Here is a 22,156-nt window from a genome sequence, read left to right as displayed (position 1 = left end):
TTTTTGTATCAAGCCAAGATTTAGAGAAACTAGTCCATGCTTTCAACACCAGCAGGGTGGATTAATGTAATATACTCCTTACAGGTCTTCCCAAAAAGACCATCAGACATCTGGAGCTCACACAGAATGCTGCTGCCAGGATTCTGACCAAAAAATCTGAGCATAGCACTCCAATCCTCAGGTCCTTACACTGGTTACCAGTTACTTTTAGAATCAACTTCAAAGTATTATTAATTGTCTATAAATCACTCAATGGTCTTGGACCTAAATACATCTCAGATATGCTTATTAAATATAAACCAAACAGACTCAGATCATCAGGATCAAGTCAGTTAGGGATAACAAGGGTCCACTCAAAACAGGGCGAGTCAGCGTTTAGCCATAAGGCCACCCGTAGCTGTAACATGGTATAAAGGCTATTATATTTTATTTATCACAAAGAATCAATTTCTCAAAAGGGAATTTAATTATTGAAAATCATATTTTTTCTCTGTACCCGCATGCCCTTGATTCCAATTAGAAATAGCATAAAACAATGCTACCTGGGAAATGGCAAATAAGTACAATAAAGAGTGGACATATGGAGGAGACTTTAAGAGTTTAGATGCAGTGTGCGACGGGATGAAACCAGAGACTGTATCACAACAGACCTTAAAAATTATATAAAAAAACATTCCACTTGTGCCTGAATGTTCATAATGTAAATGGCTGCATAATGTTGGTTTTTATGACTATTATAAAAAATAAAGAGTATTTGTTAAAAGTCTACCAAAAATATACAATAGTGTAAACAATATGTTGTATAGAATTTATTTATTTACAGAAATGTATGCAGGAGTATGATATGCAGCGATGAATAGATGTGTATACTGTATATGTGGGGTTCTGTCAAATGAGAGTAACAGGCACCTGCCAGTATCCTCATTAGTGGCCCTGATGGCTTGGGAAAGTAGCTGCTCCTGAAACCTTCCATATCAGCCTTCAGGCTGTGGATGCATAAAAAACAGCACTGTTTGAGTAACTGGGTTTAAAATGATATTTCTGCCATTAGATTTATCCGACTCGTCTTCAGCAGATGCCCTGCAGGCTGGACACGTGTGGAGATGTCCTCAGGGCCACAGCTGGATAGTGTTAAGAAACTGGGACACACAAAAATGAATTGTTGATGAATCGTTGTTACCTAGTGGGAATTTTTAGTGGGTAGATCCCTGTGCCGTCCGCCATACTGCCACCTCCCCACCCCCACTGTCTGAACACATGAAACCCTCTCCCATCCTTCTAGCAGCCAAAAGTAAGGGATAAAGGATGCATGTGATATTTACTGAACTGAAGTAAATCAATTGAATTCAATTATTTAATTAAACGTACAGGAATACAGTTTGAAAGTAATACTCTGTCTGGTCAGATATTTGTGACGCCTTCAATTGTGTGTTTAGTTGAATCACTTGAGTATAACTTTGGATATGGAACAGTCCTGTCACCACTGTGATCAACTGGAATTTAGTGAAAATCTATTTTCTTGACATTTATTCAGTCTGTTTATTTCCACATCGGTAAACTTCTCATTAAATCACAATGGGTAGCTCAGGGTGTGTCAGAACCTTACATGCGGTAAGGCACGATCCCCGAAACCCAGCAATTAACAACTTCCAGAGCTGCAGCAGGGCATCATCTTTTTGAAGGACAGTTCTATTAAACCAAAAAATATAAAGCTAAACAGATTTTTATGAATTCTTATCATATTCTTGACATCAGACCTGAAATCTTCAGTAGCCTACAATGACTAACATCTTTTACTCCGTTTATAAATTCTTCCTGCATAACATTCTAGTAAACCTGTCCTAAAAAGGCAACTCTAAGCCTCTCTTTAAGCTGAGTTGCATTATGAGCGATTTACAAATGTTCTCATTCATTATGCTGTACTTTGCATTAGATTCGTTTTTAGTTAAGCTGCAAGCTCTGGATCACAGCTGTCATGACACACTGGGGATTTTTTAACATGGTTCTTCCTGCACTATATGAAATATTAACTCTACTATGTATTCAACTGCAGTAAGAATTGAGTCAAATCAACAGATAATCATTCATAGCATTTCACGTTTCTTTTGTTCTTGTTCTTGTTTTTCTTTTCTTTTTTGCATTTGTTTCTTAACCCTTGCATTTTTGCATTTTTAACCCATGTTTTTGTTACTCAGAAAATGTAAGAAATTTTTAATGTTTACTTTATCCCAATTACAAACAGTATGGACATCTTAGCCACCATATATTTATCATTTACCTCTGCTTAATCAGATTAAAAAAAAAAAATAGTAAATAAGAGCAAAAACATGTTGTTCTTGAATAAACATAAATATCTGAGGCTGGAAAAACAATCAGATCACACTAGTAAACACTGAAAACATGTAAAAAGGACCTGAACACCACACAAGGGTTGAATTCTAAGACGTGTTGTCAGTCATATGTATTAGAAATTTAAAATTTTGTGTGCACTGCTTCTTTCCTGTATGAAATTTAGCAGCGTCTAGCAGTGAGGTTGCGAATTGCAACCACTGGTTCACTCCACCCCTTTTCTTCGAAGTACTACGGAGGCTGACACAGGACTAAGCTGTCGTCACGTTTTCGCTTCTTTGTCAAAGGAGATAACATATTTATGAAATATGCTCTGTAGAGCAGTTTGTCCGTTTACAGCTACTGTAGAAATAACATGAAGAAATCCATGCGAGGGGACTCACAGTGTGTGTAGATAGAATAGCTCATTCTAAAAACATAACACTTCATTGTGTAAGGTATTTATACACCTCTGAAGACATAGTTATGTATATTATATTTAGTGCTTTCGATCCATAAAAACAATCTGATTGATCCCACATTTTTTCTGTACTTAATCACGATTAACCCCACATAACTACAGTGTTTAATGCTAAATTCTAAATTAAATACAGAAGAAGTCTCATCAAAGCTACAAAACTCTATGAATTCCTCTCTTGTTCTTTGATGAACATTAATGACATAGCAGCAGGTAGCCACACATATACGCCCCCTCAGATTTTTGATTGCTTAAAATAAAAAATAAGGAATTGATGATTTGTTACTCTGGTTGATCGACCAATCAGTGCTCATCGCTCTTTTCAAAGTTTTTGGTTTAATTATGTCACGTGTTGTGCGTAGCATCTCGACTTTTGCGCCAAGAGTTTAACTTGTACGAGGCGATGGTGGGTGAGCACAATATTCTGTTTCTCTTTTTATAAATTACGAAAAGATGAGCAAGAAGAAAATGAGAAGACTGCTAAAGAGCTTAATTGAACAGTGCACTATAAAGAAGATAGCATTCCCTAAGTACACCAAAGAAATTTCCTTGACGTCATGCCATCACCTACAATTTGAGAATGTGCTTCAAGATGTAAAAAACTATCCATTAATTGACACGGGTCATTGAATAGGACACACACCATATTTTCTTCCTGGAGGAATTGGAGCATATGGGTAGCAATTTAATAGACTTTTTCGCCTACACTTCTTTCACTGAACTGAGCTTGCACTCGTAAAGGGCAAAAAATACCGACAGGTTTGAGCTGCTGTTTTGATTTTCAGTGTGACTTTTTGCCTCTGTTACTCATATGAGAGACTGTGAATGAAACAGGTCAAACATTTTCTGTGATAATGATGTAAAGAGGATTAAAACAATAAATTAGAGATCCGAATGAAAGACTGTTATTTTACGGTGAAATTTCTACAGTATAATGCATACCTAAAATTAAGGCTTTATACAATTAAATTAACTCAAGTTCATTGTTAACATGTTTGTTATCCTTGGTATCCAGTAATTATTACATGTTATATACATTTTCGAACGTCACACTGTAATTGTAATCCATGGATAAACTTTCTTTTTTGTCAATAGCATTGATTGAGCATAGCGCTCACATCTGCATATTAATAAGGCCACGAACATTGACAAACTGGGCTCAGGCCCAGCACCTGTTCAATAACTTCTTGTTAATCGGTCCAGCTGGCTGTGTGAAGTCAATTTAAACTGAAATGGGATCTCTGCAAAATTGAATGAACAAACCTGACATCTCAGTTCAACATTTCTCGCAACATTACTCTGAAGTCATTTATGATGCTAAGCAGACACGATTGGTTCCTTCAGCAAAAGGCAACAGCAAAACTTGTCTATCAAAATTATAAATCACAATAACAGGGAATAAAATCTCAATGTGTCTTAAGTGCTACTAATACTTTATGGTTTTAGTCTCTTGGGATGAAAATGCATCCAAAACAGCAAGCCAAACATGTCTGTGGCTTCTATTCTTGCTCGTAGCTCTCATCCAATGTCTGATGCAGTGTCTTAACAGATGAAAGCCAAGAATATGTGCCCAAGCTATTCACTAGTGCAACAACAACAACACATACAAATAACTACATGGCTAGATACAAAATTTTTCCAAAGTGCAAACATTTCATCCTCAGTCTGTTTGTTGAGCCATTGCTTTTAATTCACAATTTGTCTTAAAGCTTGTTTGTCTGGCTTAAAAGACTTATTTAATTTTCACACAAGATGAGAAATGCTGGCTGTTCATTGCTGGCTTTGATTATGTTCTTTTAAGAAGAATCATATAAGAAAAAAGCCAATACATTGCATGGAATGGAGGGCGAAGAAAAAGCAACAAGTGTCACGCTTGGAATGGCCTTCAATAAAAAGCATCCCATGATGCACCTTAAAAAGATCACAAAGAATAGAGTGTAGTATCCTGTAAACTCAATTAATAACATTATTACATTATTTCACCAACACTTGCTGAAATCGGTACTATAGCTTAAAGGTCACTAGAAATACTGTTTATTTAAAGCAGTAAACACTGAACTCAACCTTCTCTTCATTTCAGTGTTGTTTGTAAATTGACAGCAGGATTCAGGGGATCTGTGGCTGACATGTGGACCATGGGAGCCCTTACAGATTCTGTGAAAGCATTTTGACTAATTCCTTCTGTATAATGCAAAGAATTGAGAGTAAATGCACAAAGAGAGTAAATAAGTACCGAAATCTATTTTGGGACAATTGTTCTTTCAAACATTAACAAATGAGTTTCAAGATTAAACCAAACTTATGCCATTAAAGTTTTTTTTTTTTGAAGGTTGTTTTTGAGGTATTGATTATGTTTGTGGGTTGTTTAACAATCCCTCTTCTCACTAAACAACTGGATTTCTTCCGGTCTATGTAAAGTCCCTCCTTCCGATTGGTAAAGCTGAACCGGTCTGTCGTGATTGGTTCCCCGCTTAGAGTGTGAGTGAAGATGTCCCACCCATACCCTATCAGCCTCTCAATGCACGTGTATTCATTAACTTTGGCTTTGAGCAATAAACAATAACAATGGTGTCAACTTCACTTTATCAGTCAAAAACATGCGGATCTATCAAACTGTAACGGACTGCTAGTGCATGTGCAATCGTCAATCTTTGTTGGAGATTGCTAATTTTGTTCCAACTATGGCATGGCAAATGACACCGGACCGAATGGTGTCAGACCGGTTATTAAATAACACTAATAACTGAAGCGTTAGTTTTGCCTTTTTATATTGGACCCGAGTTGGATAATAAAACAAGCAGGACCAGGAGCCAAGCAGGATTTCAGAGGACATTTCAAAAAAGATTTTTTAGGCAGAGGTATGCGCACACACGTGCACACACACACACAATATGTATTACACAGAACAGCTTTCACAGGAGATGTTAAAGTCATGGAAGCTGTTATTTGACTGTTGGTTATCTTAGAATGTGTTCTGAATTCTTATTACCACCTTTAGGACTGTGATGAAAGTGAAAGTAGTTTTGCGCGTAACTCAGTCAAATGTTTACAATCTCTGATAACCAAACACTACTCCAGCGGCTCTTCCTCTTCTCTAAGGAAGGCCTCGCCCCTTTTCCTTTGGCCCGACATTTTCCTTTGGACTGAGGTTACTAAAAGCCCTCGGAATAGTGACATGATGTCCCCGGGAAGTAGAGGGCTGTAATCCGATCCAGCCGTTCTCTGTAGTCCTTGAAAAGCGAATTCTGTTAAAGACAATATCTCGCTTGGCACTGAACTTTGAGCTTTATCATTTTGCAGGTATTATTTATGCTCTAACAGCAACATTGCACACTAACTAAAGGTTGAAAAATGGGATCATGGGAAACATGCTCTTTAAATAAATACATTTTGGGAAACAAAAATCTAAAAAAGTGATCATACTACAAAAGACACAAACTGTTTATACTAATGGCAGTTCATATGTTTGGAAATGTCAATTGTGATTTAAAAGCAATTCTGTAATTTCTTTCTGACAAAGCTATAGAAAATCCCATTTGCAGGAATTTCTATCTCTGTTTGAAGGAGAGACGCCCTGCTGAGATGAGGTGCATGTACCTCAGGAATGACCTACTTTCCACCGAGCAAAAGAGGTTAGGAATACTTGTCATAAAAATTCAAAGGGGAATGGAGAAAATGGCAGATTAAGAGACTAAGAAATGAAAGTCTAATTTCATCTTTTCTCCGTGCAAAATAGATTTGCTGTACTTGAGGGCACAGTGTTCCTTGCATGGATTAATTCTGTAGGAAAGACAAATCACAAATGAGAGCTCTATCCTTATCATTTTAACATCTTTACTATTACTCTACAGGTACCAAAATTATTAGAACACTAGTATTTTATCAGATAGTGTGTCAGTAGGAAATATCAGCTTATATCAGCATTTCCAAACATTAAGAGATCAGATCTCTGTGTGGACTTGCTGTTGTCAGACTCCTTATGCAAACCAAAATCTGTCTGGATTAATACAATTAATGGCAAAATGATTGTTTGAAAATGTACACTGATATTTCCCACTGACACACAACAGCAAAAGATAGAAAAATATGACTTAAATCCATTTTTAGCTGGTGACAATACCAGTGTTCTAATCATTTCGGCCCCAATTGTATGTTGAAAACTGTCTCAATTGGGTCTATTTTAATTTAATACAAATTACATTTTTATCAGAGTCGAGCGTGATACTTAAAATGAAACATATTTGAACCTCAGTCTCCTGAGTTACGGTATGAACTTCTGAGCAATAATTAGGCTATACAATGAAAATCTGCAGCAAAATTTTAATTTATATTCAATAACCTTGAATTTGGTTAATTTCACCGGTAGAAGATTAAATATATATTGTTGAGATGTATAAGTATAGTATGTATAATTATAAGAAAACATTTTTTTTTAACACATCATACTTATTTGACAATCAAGCACATGACATGGATGTCTCTTGAAATCTATGCTATAAGTGTATCTAAAGGAAACACTATTAGCACACAGCTCGGTCTGAGTCACCGAAGTTTTATATTTTATGCGCATACTACACAACCTCAGATTGCTCCTGTTGCCGCCTGAAGAGTTCAGTGATCTTTCCTGACCTTATGTCTCAGGTGTTGGTAATACCTTGACATTTTCTGGAATAGTTAAAAATATCAGCCCCTCCTTTAGTGTTGTAGAGTCAGGATGTGTTGAAAGCAAATATGAGCTCTAGCTAGTGCAAGAATATTTTTTACACCATGAGCAATGCATATGTGTTCATCACAATGTACTTATATTTTGAACATGCAGTAGACACTAAGACACAAAGAAATTATTTGTCATCAAAATGACCTCCCAATTCTGTCTCCTAAAGCACATTAACTGTTTCCTTGAAAAGAAAACTACATGTGTTAACTCCGACAAAATAAAAATATACTTTTTATTGATTCTGATTATCCAACCTACAGGACAATTTTTAAAGAATTTAAACAAGTGAGAGTGTCAAATGTAATCTCTCAATGAAATGTAATCCATGCTGTGAAAGTGCCATTGACCCTAAACAATACAAAGATGAACTGTCCGGTAATCAGATAGAAATTCAAGAAGAATTAATTTCATATCCAATACAATAAACCTCTAAATTGACACTGGGTGTGTTTTTCACTGTTAGCAGTAAGGCCTGAAATGATCTGCTTTTCCTTGCCCTGATACCCATATATACAACAGTAGATTCTCCCCAGTGTAAAACAATCAATACTTTAGAGAAATGGCAAGAAACCGCTTCATTTGTAAAGATGGCAATCTTTGGCAACGCAGTTGAAGAATGATTCCTCTAGGTGCTGTCAAACATGCCACGTCAAGCCTAAGCGATAATCTTATGATAAATAGTGCAGGATTTACCTCAAAGAACCTCAACAACAAACAGAGGCAGGGATATTTTCTTATGAGCTGTTTTGCAGCTAGCATGAAACTCTATGATCAGTTAATTGTTCTGAGACCTTATTTTGGCAGAAACATTGAGAGACACAAAAGCTCTCGCCTCCACAGTAACTTTTCCCTTTAACTTCTCACAAGTTCTCACAATAGATGTCTTCACATGTACTGTTTTCAATTCACACTATGAATAATTCACGCTCTATTTTTACAAGCTTCACATTCTGTTCTTTTATTTAACCAATAACAATGATTCAAATTAGTGGCACAGACTCTATTGTTATAGACAAGCTTTTACTGACCTCAAAAAGTCAAGTTCTTAGAATAGCTTAAAACATCACTGTGGTGCTAAACCCAGATATAAATGAGGTAAAATGCATCTTGTAACCCACAGAAACAAAGGATAAATTACACAACAAAGAACCTTTTTCTTAAAACTCATTGTTTATTTACTCCAGTCTAAAACCTGTTTGGCTTTCTTACTTGCAGAATACAAAAGGAGATATTTTCAGAAAACTGGTTTTCTACATAATGTAAGTCAATGGGGCCCACTGTTGTTTGGTTACCAACATTCTTCAAAATATCTTCTTTTGTGCAGAAGAAATAAAGCCATACAGGTTTGGAATGACAGCGAATAGAAATAATTTGTGTTTTTGGGTAAACTATTCTTTTAAGCAATAAGGCATTAGATGGTGTGGTATATTTTATTTTATATATAATTCACTAACATGCCTTTAAAATGACAAAAGTGAAAATTCTTAAGCAATATAACAGATTAGAACCAATTCATTATGTCTGTTTTAATTCCCTAACTGGTGTTTTCCTTTCTCCTCACCTTTTTAACCTCCGAGCCATGACACAAAAATCAATCTATAGCCTTCATCATGAAAGATGTACCAATTGTTCAAATGCACAGCGGGAAGGTGAAGTGTTGTGCCTGAACACCAGCCGCACACATAAATTCACCTTTTGACTTCACATCTGGAATGACATTTTACGCTGCATTTTACCCCAGCACTTGCACCTGCATTTCGCATACGTCAACAGAACATCTTGCTTGATAAAGATTTCTTGAGATCTGTCTTGATTAGTCAAGCCCCAGCAATATAACATCACATTCCGTCGGTGCAGTGATGGAAAGAAACGCTTTGAAGTTTTGAAAGAATGATGAGAAAAATAAATGCTATTATGGACAATAACTTTACCAATAACCATTGTATGCTTTAGAGATTTTAAGGCAGAGCAAATTTTGTGGTAGAGTGATCCCACCAATCATTCTTGCCTGCTGCTATTAGGCTATTTTAATGCACTATAATTGTCCAATCTAATAACTGCACTTTTAGTCTTTTTGTATGTATTTTTACATCTTATGCATCTTATGTGCTGGATAGATGTTTGTGTGTTAAGAATGAATATGGCTGGTAATGATGTAACCATTTCAATTTCATGCGAAGGATCAATAAAGTATATAAGGTATAATAAGTGGCGCTTGAGTGAGAGGTATATTCAGTTTTAAATAGGCATGTTCATTATTCATTTTCATTAAAATGTTTTATCCCTTTAAAATGACAGTGATCGCATCAATGTTTTATGTACATCTACAAGAAACTAATATTGAATAGAAAGTAAATATTTTATATATACATTTTTTATTATATCAGGATAGATCAATGAAAACATTTTAGCCATTAGAATGTTACTGTATCTACAAGCGGGGGCTGACTGGACCAATCTTGCCCCCAAACTAATCCCCCCCAAACTAATCCCCCATACAATCTTACTCGAGATCATAGAAACCAACAGCTTTAACAGCTGACATTTCATGCGGTGGTTATCAAGAACGGTCCTGGGGACCCACAGTACTGCACATTTTGTATTTCTCAGTTTTTTGGAAACTCTTTCGAATCATCAGTTTGCTAGCAAATATCTATTAATTGAACTCAGAGTGTCAGATAAGAAACACAGTGTCATGATTCTGCCCCATCATTTCATGTTTCTCTTGATCTGGTGGCAGGATCATGGCAGGGCTTCTTGTTTTATGTGGAAAGAGGCATTCTGCTCCTGTTGGCCTTTCATATGCTCTATCCGGTCTCGTCTATGTTCCCACCCTTTCGTCTCTTCATGATTGATTGTTAATGATTTCATGCCCCGGACCTTTTCCACTCTTGATTTGGTTCCCTTTATAATGTCCTTGTGTCTTCTGTCTTGTGCTGGTTCATTGCCATTTGTTTCATGTGGGTGAGTCCATGTCTTGTCAGTGTAGTATAGTCTTTTGTAAAATATGGTAAATGTTATTTTCAGTCTTATTAGGTGTAGTTAGTCCTTGTTCCTGTTTGAATTTCCTGTTATACCCCTGTTCTTGTTTTACTCCCTAGTGGGTTTTTGTTTTGTATTATTATTTTATTATTAAAGTCTTGTTACCCCTTACCCGTTGTTTGTGCCTGGGTTCTCTGTCCTTGCACCTCACCAAATCCTGACCAACAGAGTATGTGCAGTGTTGTTGATCCCAATGCAGGAGAACCTCTGATTTAGACATAAATTGTAGTGTTGTCAGATATATTTATTTACATTCAGAGACCGAGAGGAAAACAAGATAACTTTTCTATTCAGTCTACATAAGCTGAATCATCTCTGTGTAATGAGTATTTCTTTAACATGGCTATACAATAAATATAACTAGATCAGAACTATTAATTTATTATAAGGTAAGATCATGGTCAAATTTTAGGTGATGACTGTAAATAAAAGAGAAAAACCTTCCCAATGCTACAGTAGTTTTAAATTTATTCCAATGCCACTTATAAGAAAACAGATAAGTAAGCCTAGATAAGAAAACAACGCTGTGCTCACTTTCAAAGATAAAGCGAATCATAAACTTCAAGGGGACAAGAATGATTCGAAATCTGGGATTATTTTAGGGTAAAAAGCATGGGGTTCTCAGCTAAACTGAACAGATGTGGCAAATCTTTCATATGACTGAAGGGTTTTATGTATGATTTGTGATTTTTAGACCCAGCTTACAAGCAGTAATTTTCACAACAAAACTGTAACTAAGAACTGCTAAGACAAAGAAACTCTAATTTTTTTTTTTATTATCGAATAATCTGTTTTAAAGTTTAAGCAGCCTACCGTTCTGTGATTATAAAAAATAGCAAGTGTTTGAATATGGTGACCTTGATGCAGATAATAAATGATCAGCTTTTTGTAAGGACTACAAGAAGATAATTTGATCATGTACAGTTGTGCTGGGAAAGACATTGCCTGAACATGATACGAGTTAAATTTCATTTCTGTTTTTCCTGTGCTTTAGTTTTTACCAGAACTAAATTGGTAAGACATAAAGTCTATTCAGTATTGAGTTCACTGGTTAACCAACTTTCATAAAATAGTCAAATGGCTGAATAAAAAATATTAAGAAATATGTAACGTGTAGAGCTGCTATTCGACCAGACACCCACCAGAGGGAGCCGTCTCCCGAATTCTAGGCTGGACTTTCATGCCACTTCCTTTGTCGGCCATATTTAACCAGACCATGCCATTCACATGTTGCTAAGTATTGCCAGTTACATTCTACCTTCTTTACCAAGTTTTTGCTCTGTTTGCCCTTAAAGGTTCTGTGTGTAAGTTTCAGAGGCCACTATTGGCGATGTAGGAAATTGCAACCAACAGTTCCGATACCCCCCTCTCTCTCCCGTTAGAGAAGCTACGGTTGGCGTTACAGGACAAAAAGGTTCCGTAAATGATAGCGGCCATTATCGGTGGTGTTGATAATTGCAATCTACGTCTCACAGGAGAACAACAGACCGAAGCTACGGACACAGGACAGAGATGTCGTCGTCTGAGACAGCAGAGAGTAACCTTTGCAAGTCAAGTGACAAGGTTTATTTACAAAGAAAAATAAATAAATTAAATTGACTTAATTCATTATTTACTCTAATCGTTATAGTGAATATTATTGTTACCTGTTTAGCATTGTGTCAGTGATGTATTCGCTTATTTTGCATAGCATTATTTGGCACGGTAACTTGGTTAGTAACTTACTGCCTATTGAAACCGCTTGCTAATGCTAATGGCGTGTAATCTAACCGCGAAAGAAACTTAGCAGACATTTGGCATCACCCCAATTGATCAATTCTATCTTCTCAAATCTTCGTTGACACTGTATTGCTGATAAACTATGCAACTTGGAAGTTTGGATTTTATCCTATCAATTATTAAATTACAAATTTGTATGCACAGAAGCTAAGCAGTATTATAATATTAATTTACACCCGTTTTTTGCAAATTATGATTGTAAAAATATTTTCTAACTTGATTTGCACACGGCCATGCAAAAAGGAATTATAGTACAATTACAAAGTGCTAAAAACAAGGGAAAACTCACTTGATGATCAGCTCATCTATTAGCTAAAGCCATCAAACAAACAGTTCACTTATATAGCGGAAATTAGACAAACCTACCAGTCCAGTAGAAAGCCAGCAACTTCGGCGTCGCTTAGCAAACCCTTGTCCTGCTTCAGTGCCCTCCGTTTGGGAGAAGCCAAGCCAATGTTTATTCAGTTTTTCTGCCGTTTTTTGTCTCGACTTCGCCTTGCTGCGTCGTATTTTCTCTTTTTTGAACGAACAGATTGACGCTCTATCGGCTCGTGTGCAGAGTATGTTTGGTCCGCCATTATCGCAAATTTTGCTTCTCACTGCAACAAAGAACCGTTTATATCTCTAATAAAAAACACGACAAGTAAATGCTGTTATTGTTCTTCCTCATTTTCTGCTAATCCTTCTATGTAGTCGCTTTGCAAGCTGCCTCAAAAAACAGCCGAAGAAGAAGAACTAGTCCCGTGCATCCTTCATTTTACAAAACACGCTTAGTTTGTCCTTGTAGTGCTACTATAGAAACATGGCTGTGCACATTGATAAATTACATGGAAGGGTGTGCCCGCAGTGTAGGTACATAGGTATTTTAAGGTAATATAAACATTTCCGTTCATTATGTAAGGTATTTCTTCACCACTCATAACATAGTTTTGTATTATATATTACATTTTGGTGAATAAATCCTTCAAAATTCTACACACTGTACCTTTAATGGACTGATCGACTGTTACCGATTTACTGCCTGGTTATTTGACTACGGATCTGCTTGATGAATTGCATTACTTTAACCCTTCATTAAAACATCTGCATATGGATTCCAACACTGCCTCCATGCTGAGTCCCTTACAAAATCATTTACTCAACTATATCCCAAACAGTATATATTATGTGGTTCCATCCGACTCACATGCCTGGCCCAAATGTAATTTCCGGCCTGTGTTTGGTTATAATTCCATTCCATTCCATTTTCTACCGCTTATCCGAACTACCTCGGGTCACGGGAAGCCTGCGGCTATCTCAGGAGTCATCGGGCATCAAGGCAGGATACACCCTGGATGGAGTGCCAACCCATCGCAGGGCACACACACTCACTCATTCACTCATTCACTCACGCACTCACACCCTACGGACAATTTTTCCTGAGATGCCAATCAACCTACCATGCATGTCTTTGGACCAGGGGAGGAAACCAGAGTACCCGGAGGAAACCCCAGAGGCACGGGGAGAACATGCAAACTCCACACACACAAGTCGGAAGCGGGAATCGAACCCCCAACCCTGGAGGTGTGAGGCGAACGTGCTAACCACTAAGCCACCGTGCCCCCCGGTTATAATTTAACAATTTATTTTACATTTAATTTATGTTATTATTATATTAATATTCCATTGTATATTATTGTATTAAATTTGATCAAAACTACTCAACAGGTTTTATTTCTTTGTGGGGGTCTACCTGATGTAAAGTCTAGGCCACATACCAATTGTTTATGTTGTTGCGGCTAAAACCTGTTTATAGCAGTCGATTTCAACTTTAGTCTCAGTTTCTCTCTCAGTGGCACTGCACATTTTGTGTCTTATCTGATTTAAAAAACTTAATTAAGTTCACTTCATTGATATCTACTGAAATTAAAAATGAAAAGAACTGCTTGTAATCTCGGCCGGCTCATCACAACTTTTCCATTCAGATGGGGTCATCAACCATCACATATTCCAGAATGGCCAGAAACCTGGCAGTGGTGATTGACCTTCAGCATAACTTCACTGATCAGGTTGCCAGTGCCACCTGGTCCTGTAGATTCATCCTCTACAATTAGACCTTTCCTATCCGAGCATGCTACGCAATGTGCTATTGGCTGGATTTCCAGCTTGCACAACCAAACCCCTACAGATGATTCAGAATGCAGTCGGCAAGAGTGGTCTTCAATGAACCGAAGAGAGCTCACGTAACCCCTCTCTTCACTAAGTTACATTGGCTCCCTATAGTTGCTCGAATCAAAGTCAAGACTGTGCTCCTGGCCTTGAAGAACACCACTGATTTGGCACCCCCTTATATTCACTCGCTATACTGCAGACTTATATACCCGACAGATCCCTACGCTCTGCAAACGCACAAAGTCTTGTGGTGCCATCCCAAAAAAGTAAAAAATCTCTCTCACTTACCTTCTCGGGATCGGTTCCACATTTGTGGAATCTGCACTGCAGATTCTGTAGTCATCTTTAAGAATTGTATGGAAACACATCTCCTCCGTCAACACCTGACTGATAAGTAATGACTTCTATCTCTTTTCTACTCATACAATTATTTTATACTGTGGTAGGCTATATGAGACCAGTTTTCTTTTATTTCACTTATGCTTTTTGTTGTCCTTATGTTGTTAAAATTGCTTCTGTTGTTTCCCTCATCTGTAAGTCGCTTTGGATAAAGGTGTATGCTAAATGACTGAATGTAAATGTTAATTATAGCCAAGATACTTAAAATGTCATATATATAATGTTGGCACCAAAACGCCATTCCGTAATAACTGAAACATTCCTATAGTTTTGACAAATTTGCAGAATAACTGTAAAGTCATTACACAACCAATATTATAGCCACTGTCCTCCATTCTCTGTATAATTTATGTGCGACTTCTGTCCTTCCGTTGAATTGTCAAGGTGGCACAGCCCCAATCTATAGTTACCTCTTATCTTATCCAAACATGCAGAGCTGCATGGGGTTGAACCTGTGTGCCACTGGCCATATCCCCAGCAGGGTTTTGCCAGTCAGAATGCACAAACACAGCGAACAGGAATCTGTTCTTTAAACTCTGATTCATCAAAGTATTACAAGTTCTCTATGCAACCTCTAGAGAGCTTGCAGGATAGGCGCAAGATTTATAATGATCAACAGAGGTGTCTGCTTCAAGAGCGAGGGAACAAAAAGCCAACACGCATGAAAAGCTTAGGAACATGACAAATAAGATGATGGCATTTTCAATATTGAATTCCAAGGTCTCTTTTTGAAAAAAGTCTTAGAGGTGCTGAGTGAGTCCCTGCTCAACTTCTGAATGACACAGCAGTACTTGTATCATAGCACACAATGAAGGGCCTTGTGCAACGTCAGAGAAGTCGGGTACGAGTGCGAATCTCAGAATAAAGAATGTTCCGTGAGCATGCACAAAACGGGAGGGATTTTAAAAGATGCATAAACCTCTTCCGTGTGTATTAATATTCATACTGTCAAGGAAACAACACTTTACAGATTTATCAGAAGTGAGATTATTTAATTGTTAACTGTGGCTGGTGGCGAGTAAACAAAGGAATTAACAACAGTTATACACATGCATACATACAGACTGTAATAAATAGGGCTTTATGCCCATTCATCCACACTACTAGGTGGTGCCCCTTTCACCTCATTGACTGATAACATCCCCTCACTATCCTTAAATACTAAAGAAACAGGAAGTGTGTGTAGTCTCAGCCTCAGAAGTCATGCCCATGGTCCATTGGCTAAATGTCTCATGCATAAGGCACACTTTTCAAGGAACACTTCTGAAGTCTACTCTGATTTGTTTTTATTTTCACAGGATATCTGGGAGATGTGCCTGTCGCGTTCTTTAATGTTTCCCATGGAAACAACACAAAGCTGTATGATCTAAGAAGTAAGTTGTCGTGTTTACAACGATTCTATAAGAACTCATCTCGATCTACTAAAAGCTTAATTCTTAAAAATATGCGAGGTTCACAGCATAAACTTATAATCATTTGTTTCTTTACCAGTCTGTTACTGCTGGGACATTTCCACACCTCTAAACGTGACACGGCAGAAAATGAAACGTGTTTGGTTGATTTACCTTTCAGTCATATGGCCTCTTAAGCGGGTCTTGGCCAAAGAAAGCGGCAATTAGTTCCAGACCTTAATTATAATTCTGAGCCAATTCCTCTATGTTTGTCCCTATGGACTTGTTCTGTCCCTTAAATATTTTTTCGGGGAGGGTAATAAAGGAGAACGGCGCCAGCAAGGCCGAGGACGACAGTGCTGTAAACACCCACACCAGTCCAGATCCCACTCGCAAGACGCCCATCAGTCCAGATCCCACTTGCAAGACGGCCATCAGTCCAGATCCCACTCGCAAGACCGCCATCAGTCCAGAGCCCGCTCGCAAGATGGCCCCCAGTCCAGAGCCTACTCGCAAGATGGCCAACAGTCCAAAGCCCACTTGTAAGTTGGTCGGCAGTCAAGAGCCCCCTTGCAAGAAGGTCGCCAGCCCAGAGCCTCCAACCATCATTGCCACCACACCAGTTGTCCCAAGTCCGATGGTCCCAAAGGGCGTCCAATCCTGAGTTTCTGCCCTTGTCCCTTGTCATTCCTGTTGTTTCTGTTCCAGCCATTTGTTAGTTACCAATGACTTTAATCACAGACCACACCCATCTCATCTGTTGCCATAGTTATTCATTGATTCATTGTCACTTTCCTTGTGTATATATACCCCTGTTTCTTCCCATTGTATTTTGTCGGTTATTGAAGGTATTTGAGTCGTTTTGTTCTGTTTATGCATTGCCATGTCTGATCTAGCTCATGTTTCTCGTTCTCGGATGTTACCTTCATTTGGACTTATTAAATCACTTCAAAGCTGCACTAAGATCCAGTCTCTCTGTTTCATGCTTGGACTAACGCATTACACAGACGGACAAAAGATTGACATTTGTTTACAGTTGTGTTAAATACTGATCAAAGTACAACAAAAAAACAGGGCATCAATTCAAAATAAAATTACTGTAATATTCCACACCACCATATAATCCATCCACTGGGCTGTATACAGTATTCATGTCAGATAAGCAGTGAGACACATGATTAATGAGATGCTTGATTTTGACCGATTGTTGAGCTGGAAATGAACCTTAATGGAGAGAAAAAAGATAGGAGGGGTGGATAAATATAGCATCCATATCAGCTCAATCTTTTTTTATACTTTATTCTCACCACAGTCACTGTTATGGGACTGTGTTAATTCTGTCAAACCCTTGAGAGTTTGACGCCACCTCCAAATATGCCTGATCCACATTCCACAGAAATAGTCAAAATGTAAAAAGGCTAAGAGGTGCGGACACCCCGTATCCTTAGTAAATCCGGGTATAAATTGATTTTTACAGGATGGGCTAATGGTACAAGCTTCTGTCGCATCTGAGCATCCTGGATCTGGCTTAAGGATTATTGCATTATTGTGGCGTAAACAGCAGATGTGGGTGGAAAATCTGTCAAAACTGCATTTTATCTGATGCAGACTCATTATTGAGATTATGTACGGATTAGAATTGCAGGTAAAAAGTGATCATTGACAGTGTGGTTACTGATATGTCAGAACAGTGTGCTATGGCTTACAAAAATTCTGTAAAGTATATGATTTCATTTGCTTTAATACCTTTATTTGAAGGTCCAATGGGTAATATTTTTGGTAGGATCGATTGACAGAAATGCAATACAACACATACAGCTTTCCTGTAGCTCAGTGGTAAGAGCATTGCGTTAACAACGCAAGGTTGTGGGTTCGATCCCAGGGATTGCAAATACCTATGTAAAATGTATAGGATAATACAATGTAAGTCACTTTGGATAAAAGCGTCTGCTAAATGTAAATGTAAATGTACATAACTATGTCTTCAGAGGTGTATAAAGACCTTAAATAATGAAGTGTTAGGTTTTTGTTACCTTAGAATGATCTATTTATATCTACATACACTGCAGGTCCCCTTGCATCAAATTCACCATGTTGTATGTAGCCCTTAACCGATCTACAGATCGCGTTTTGTAAATACAATATCTCATTCGGGAAAGAAGCGAAAACGTGATGACATCATTGTCCTGTGTCAGCCACCGTAGTGCTTCGAAAGGGAAGGGTGAGTGAGCCATTGGTTAAAATTCACAACCTACCTCAGGGCCAGATGCCGCTAAATATCATACACTGGACCTTTAAGGCAGAGATTTGTGATAAAAGTCTACATCTGAATGGATACATAAAGGGATGTGTGTTCAAAACTGGGTCGCAGCACATCGTTTCATTACTTAAATTTTTATGTTGCCAGGTTGAATTTACCAAAAATATTCAAGTTTACATTTAAATCCATAAGAATGGCCTCTTTGTTGCCATCTCAGTTTGTAATTGCTACTGCAACTGGCATAGATTTGTGTGATCTTTTGAGTCGTATATCACACACCGTGAGAATCTTCACTGTAGAATCAGTAGCGCATAATAAACACAACCGATAACAGGAGATACAACACGAAACAAATGAGAACATAACAGACCCAAAAAGCGTAAATGGAGGCTGTGTTTTTATAGTATTTTGGGTGCTGGGTCATATCCATACCTGCCAACACTGCCGTTTTTGTCGGGAGTCTCCCGTAACGTGGACCGGACAGAAGATCCCCGATTGCGATCTCAAATGCTGGCAGGTACAGTCATATATCATACATATTACAAAACAAAACTACAGGTGCATCTAAAAGAAATTTAATATCAAGAAAACTAACAATATTTTTTGTCACTCATTTCAGAAAGTGAAACCCATATATTATATAGATTCATTACACATAGAGTGTGTAGTAGAGTAGGCAGGGCGAGACCGTGGTTCGAGTTTTAATGAATCTTAAAAGGAAGGAAGGAGGCGGGAACCGGCAAACATTCAAAACATTTAATAAAGTAATATAACAGCCGGCGGCCCCTCACGGACGATCGCCGGCGAACAAAACATGAAAATAAATATAAATACAAACATAACACAAGTTCGGGCCCGGTCCTCTCTTCGACGGTCAGGTCGCTCGTTCCTTTTATATGCCCCCCATCTCCTACGAGATTCGAGCCCGGTGTGCGCACAGCTGGCGCTAATTCACAATAACTCATCGAACCACGGTCTCGCCCCGCCTACTCTACTACAGAGTGAAATATTTCATGCCTTTATTCCTTGAAATGTTGATGATTATGGCATACAGATAATGAAAACCCAAAATTTGAAGATTACATAAGATCAATAAAAAATGATATTTTAAACAGAGATGTCAGGCTTCTGAAAAATATGTTCATTTCTATGCACTCAATATTTGGTTGGGCCCCCTTTTGCATGAATTACTGCATCAATGTGGCGTGGCATGGAGGCAATCAGCCTGTGCCACTGCTCAGGTGTAACGGAAGCCCAGGTTGCTTTGTTAGCGGCCTTAAGGTCATCTATATTGTTAGGTCTGGTGTCTCTCATCTTCCTCTTGACAATACCCATAGATTCTCAATGGGGTTCAGGTCAGGCGGGTTTGCTTGCCAATCAAGCACAGTACCCTCATGGTCATTGAAACAGCTTCTGGTACCTTTGGCAGTTTGGGCAGGTGCCAAGTCCTGCTGGAAAATAAAATCATCTCCATAAAGCTCGTCAGCAGACGGAAGCCTGAAGTGCTCTAAAATTTCCTGGTAGATGGCTGCGTTGACTGTAGACTTCAGAAAACACAGAGGTAATAGAGGTAAAGGTAATATTAATCCCGTGCAAACAGGGTTTGAGTTACATCTATCATAATGAACATAACAAAGAGAGAAAGAACAACCGATGAAACTGTACCCGTCTATATTAACACAAGTGCGCTTCGATTTTAATGTTGTCTATTTAAATATCTTACCTATTCTGTTCTGAAGAAATAAAGCCATATCTGCATCCATTTTCAATCCTTTCAGATCACGGAGTTCACGCCACCTTTGAAATCCCTTGCCAATATTAATTTTTGTTTTCACACGAGTCCTATCACAATCCCATTTTCTTTGCAAAGTCTCATCAGTTCAAACGTTCTAGTTTTTCAAAACTGATGAATCCCGAGATGTCAGCGATGCTTGGTGTTCAAAAGTAAAGTACTCAACGATAACACAAATAATACTAAAAGTATCCAAGAAAAAAATTCTTTTTACAATGCTACCTGTCACCTGCAGCATCCACACGCGGGCTTGCAGGGGGATACTCATCTATTCACACATGTAACGATATGACGCTTAGATGAAAGACACCAAATAAGGCTTTCCTGAGAAGCACTACCCAACAAAGAAAATTACAAACCATTACGCGTTCTTTGTATGTACTAGCTCAAAAATTGGTTTTAGTTCATTTTTAATCAAAAAAAATGTACAGACTGCCACTTTAATACAACAAAGTTTAGAAAATGTCCTGATGCAACTGTATATCAAAAATGCTGAGTAGGTGTGAGTTGATGTAGCTAATGATATATCCTATTAGAAATTCTTATGACCGCCAGTAGAATTTTTACAAAAAAGTATACTGTAAGAATAAGTAATAACTATAAAAATAAAAGTATAAGTATGAACTATTTTTATCAGTATGTGTGTTCCCTGGAAATCAAACCTATGACCTAGAGGAAAACTGTTCAGCTACGGGAACACAGTACTGTGGTATTGAATTGCTCTTGCTTCACATACAGAGGCCTTTAAAAGGTGATCACCGGTAATCATTCCTCAAACCATCAGATTTATCCATAAAAAAGTGCAAAAGAACTGTTCCTTATTAAATATCAAGATATACATGCAAAATTAACTTCTCAGTATGATGATGCTTGAGTAGTTTAATATCCCTCAGGGGAAGACAATCTAAGACAGTCGTGTATAAACCAGTTCAAATAATCTAGGGCAAAACTACAACCTGGTCAACTGTGATGAATGACTTGCAGATAAGATATTCTAAAAACTATTCTATATCATTAATGCTGATTATCTATCTATCTATCAATCCAAACTACAGCATACACCATAAAAAATTAAGAGACCATTTCAAATTTTCATATAATCAGCATAGATAAATTATGGCCATTCCACTCCAGTGTCTGTTGAATTTCAACAAAATCAAACCTCAGGACTGACAAAGTTATCCAACAGCAATATGATAGACTGACAGCATGACAAAACACATGAAAACTGTGATAAAATCAAGGTTATCACATAAAAAATATTTTTCCTAAATACTAGGGATGCACTGAAAATTATCAGCCGAAAGTGAATTATCGGTTTCGGGTGAAAGAAAAAACTGGCCGATAGAAAAGTCGAAAAATCGGTTTTAAAAAGTTTAGCTTTTCAAGGAAGACACGAAGTTCAAACATCACGAACAGGCAAATTGGTTTAATCATTTGTAAATATAATATCATAGATTTTATTTATAATACATTTTGTGTAATATTAAACTGCCGCTCTCAAATTAATTTGCAGCATTCGGGTTACCGGGTGTTATTAGTTTTGAGCGGTTTACCCTTGGAATGTCGCGACTGGCCAATCAGAATCAAGCATTCAAATGAGCCATGTAATTAAATAATAATAAAAGCTCAAAACCAGCGAACATAAAATCACACACAAGCTCTGTGTGATGCGCGACTGCGCTTGATCGGTTTTATGTTTCTTTATTGTAGGAGATCATGCGCATTGATCGTTTTAAAGCCGAACTTTAAATGCAACAGACTCTTCCCAGACGTGAATGATCAGCGGAACGCCCTGTCAGTAACTGATGATGTTGCA

The 22,156-nt window shown here is 37.7% G+C and overlaps 1 protein-coding gene across 1 annotated transcript in view; it reads right to left on the bottom strand.

The window, feature by feature from the left end:
• Positions 1-22,156, bottom strand: part of LOC130417469 (corticotropin-releasing factor receptor 2) — a 56,299-nt gene that overhangs the window by 30,117 nt on the left and 4,026 nt on the right. The window lies entirely within an intron of this gene.

Source organism: Triplophysa dalaica, chromosome 3 (genome assembly GCF_015846415.1).
Source record: "Triplophysa dalaica isolate WHDGS20190420 chromosome 3, ASM1584641v1, whole genome shotgun sequence".
NCBI classification, from domain to species: Eukaryota; Metazoa; Chordata; class Actinopteri; order Cypriniformes; family Nemacheilidae; genus Triplophysa; species Triplophysa dalaica.
The sequence above is the reverse complement of the archived record's forward strand: the minus strand, read 5'-3'. Positions and strand labels throughout refer to the sequence as shown.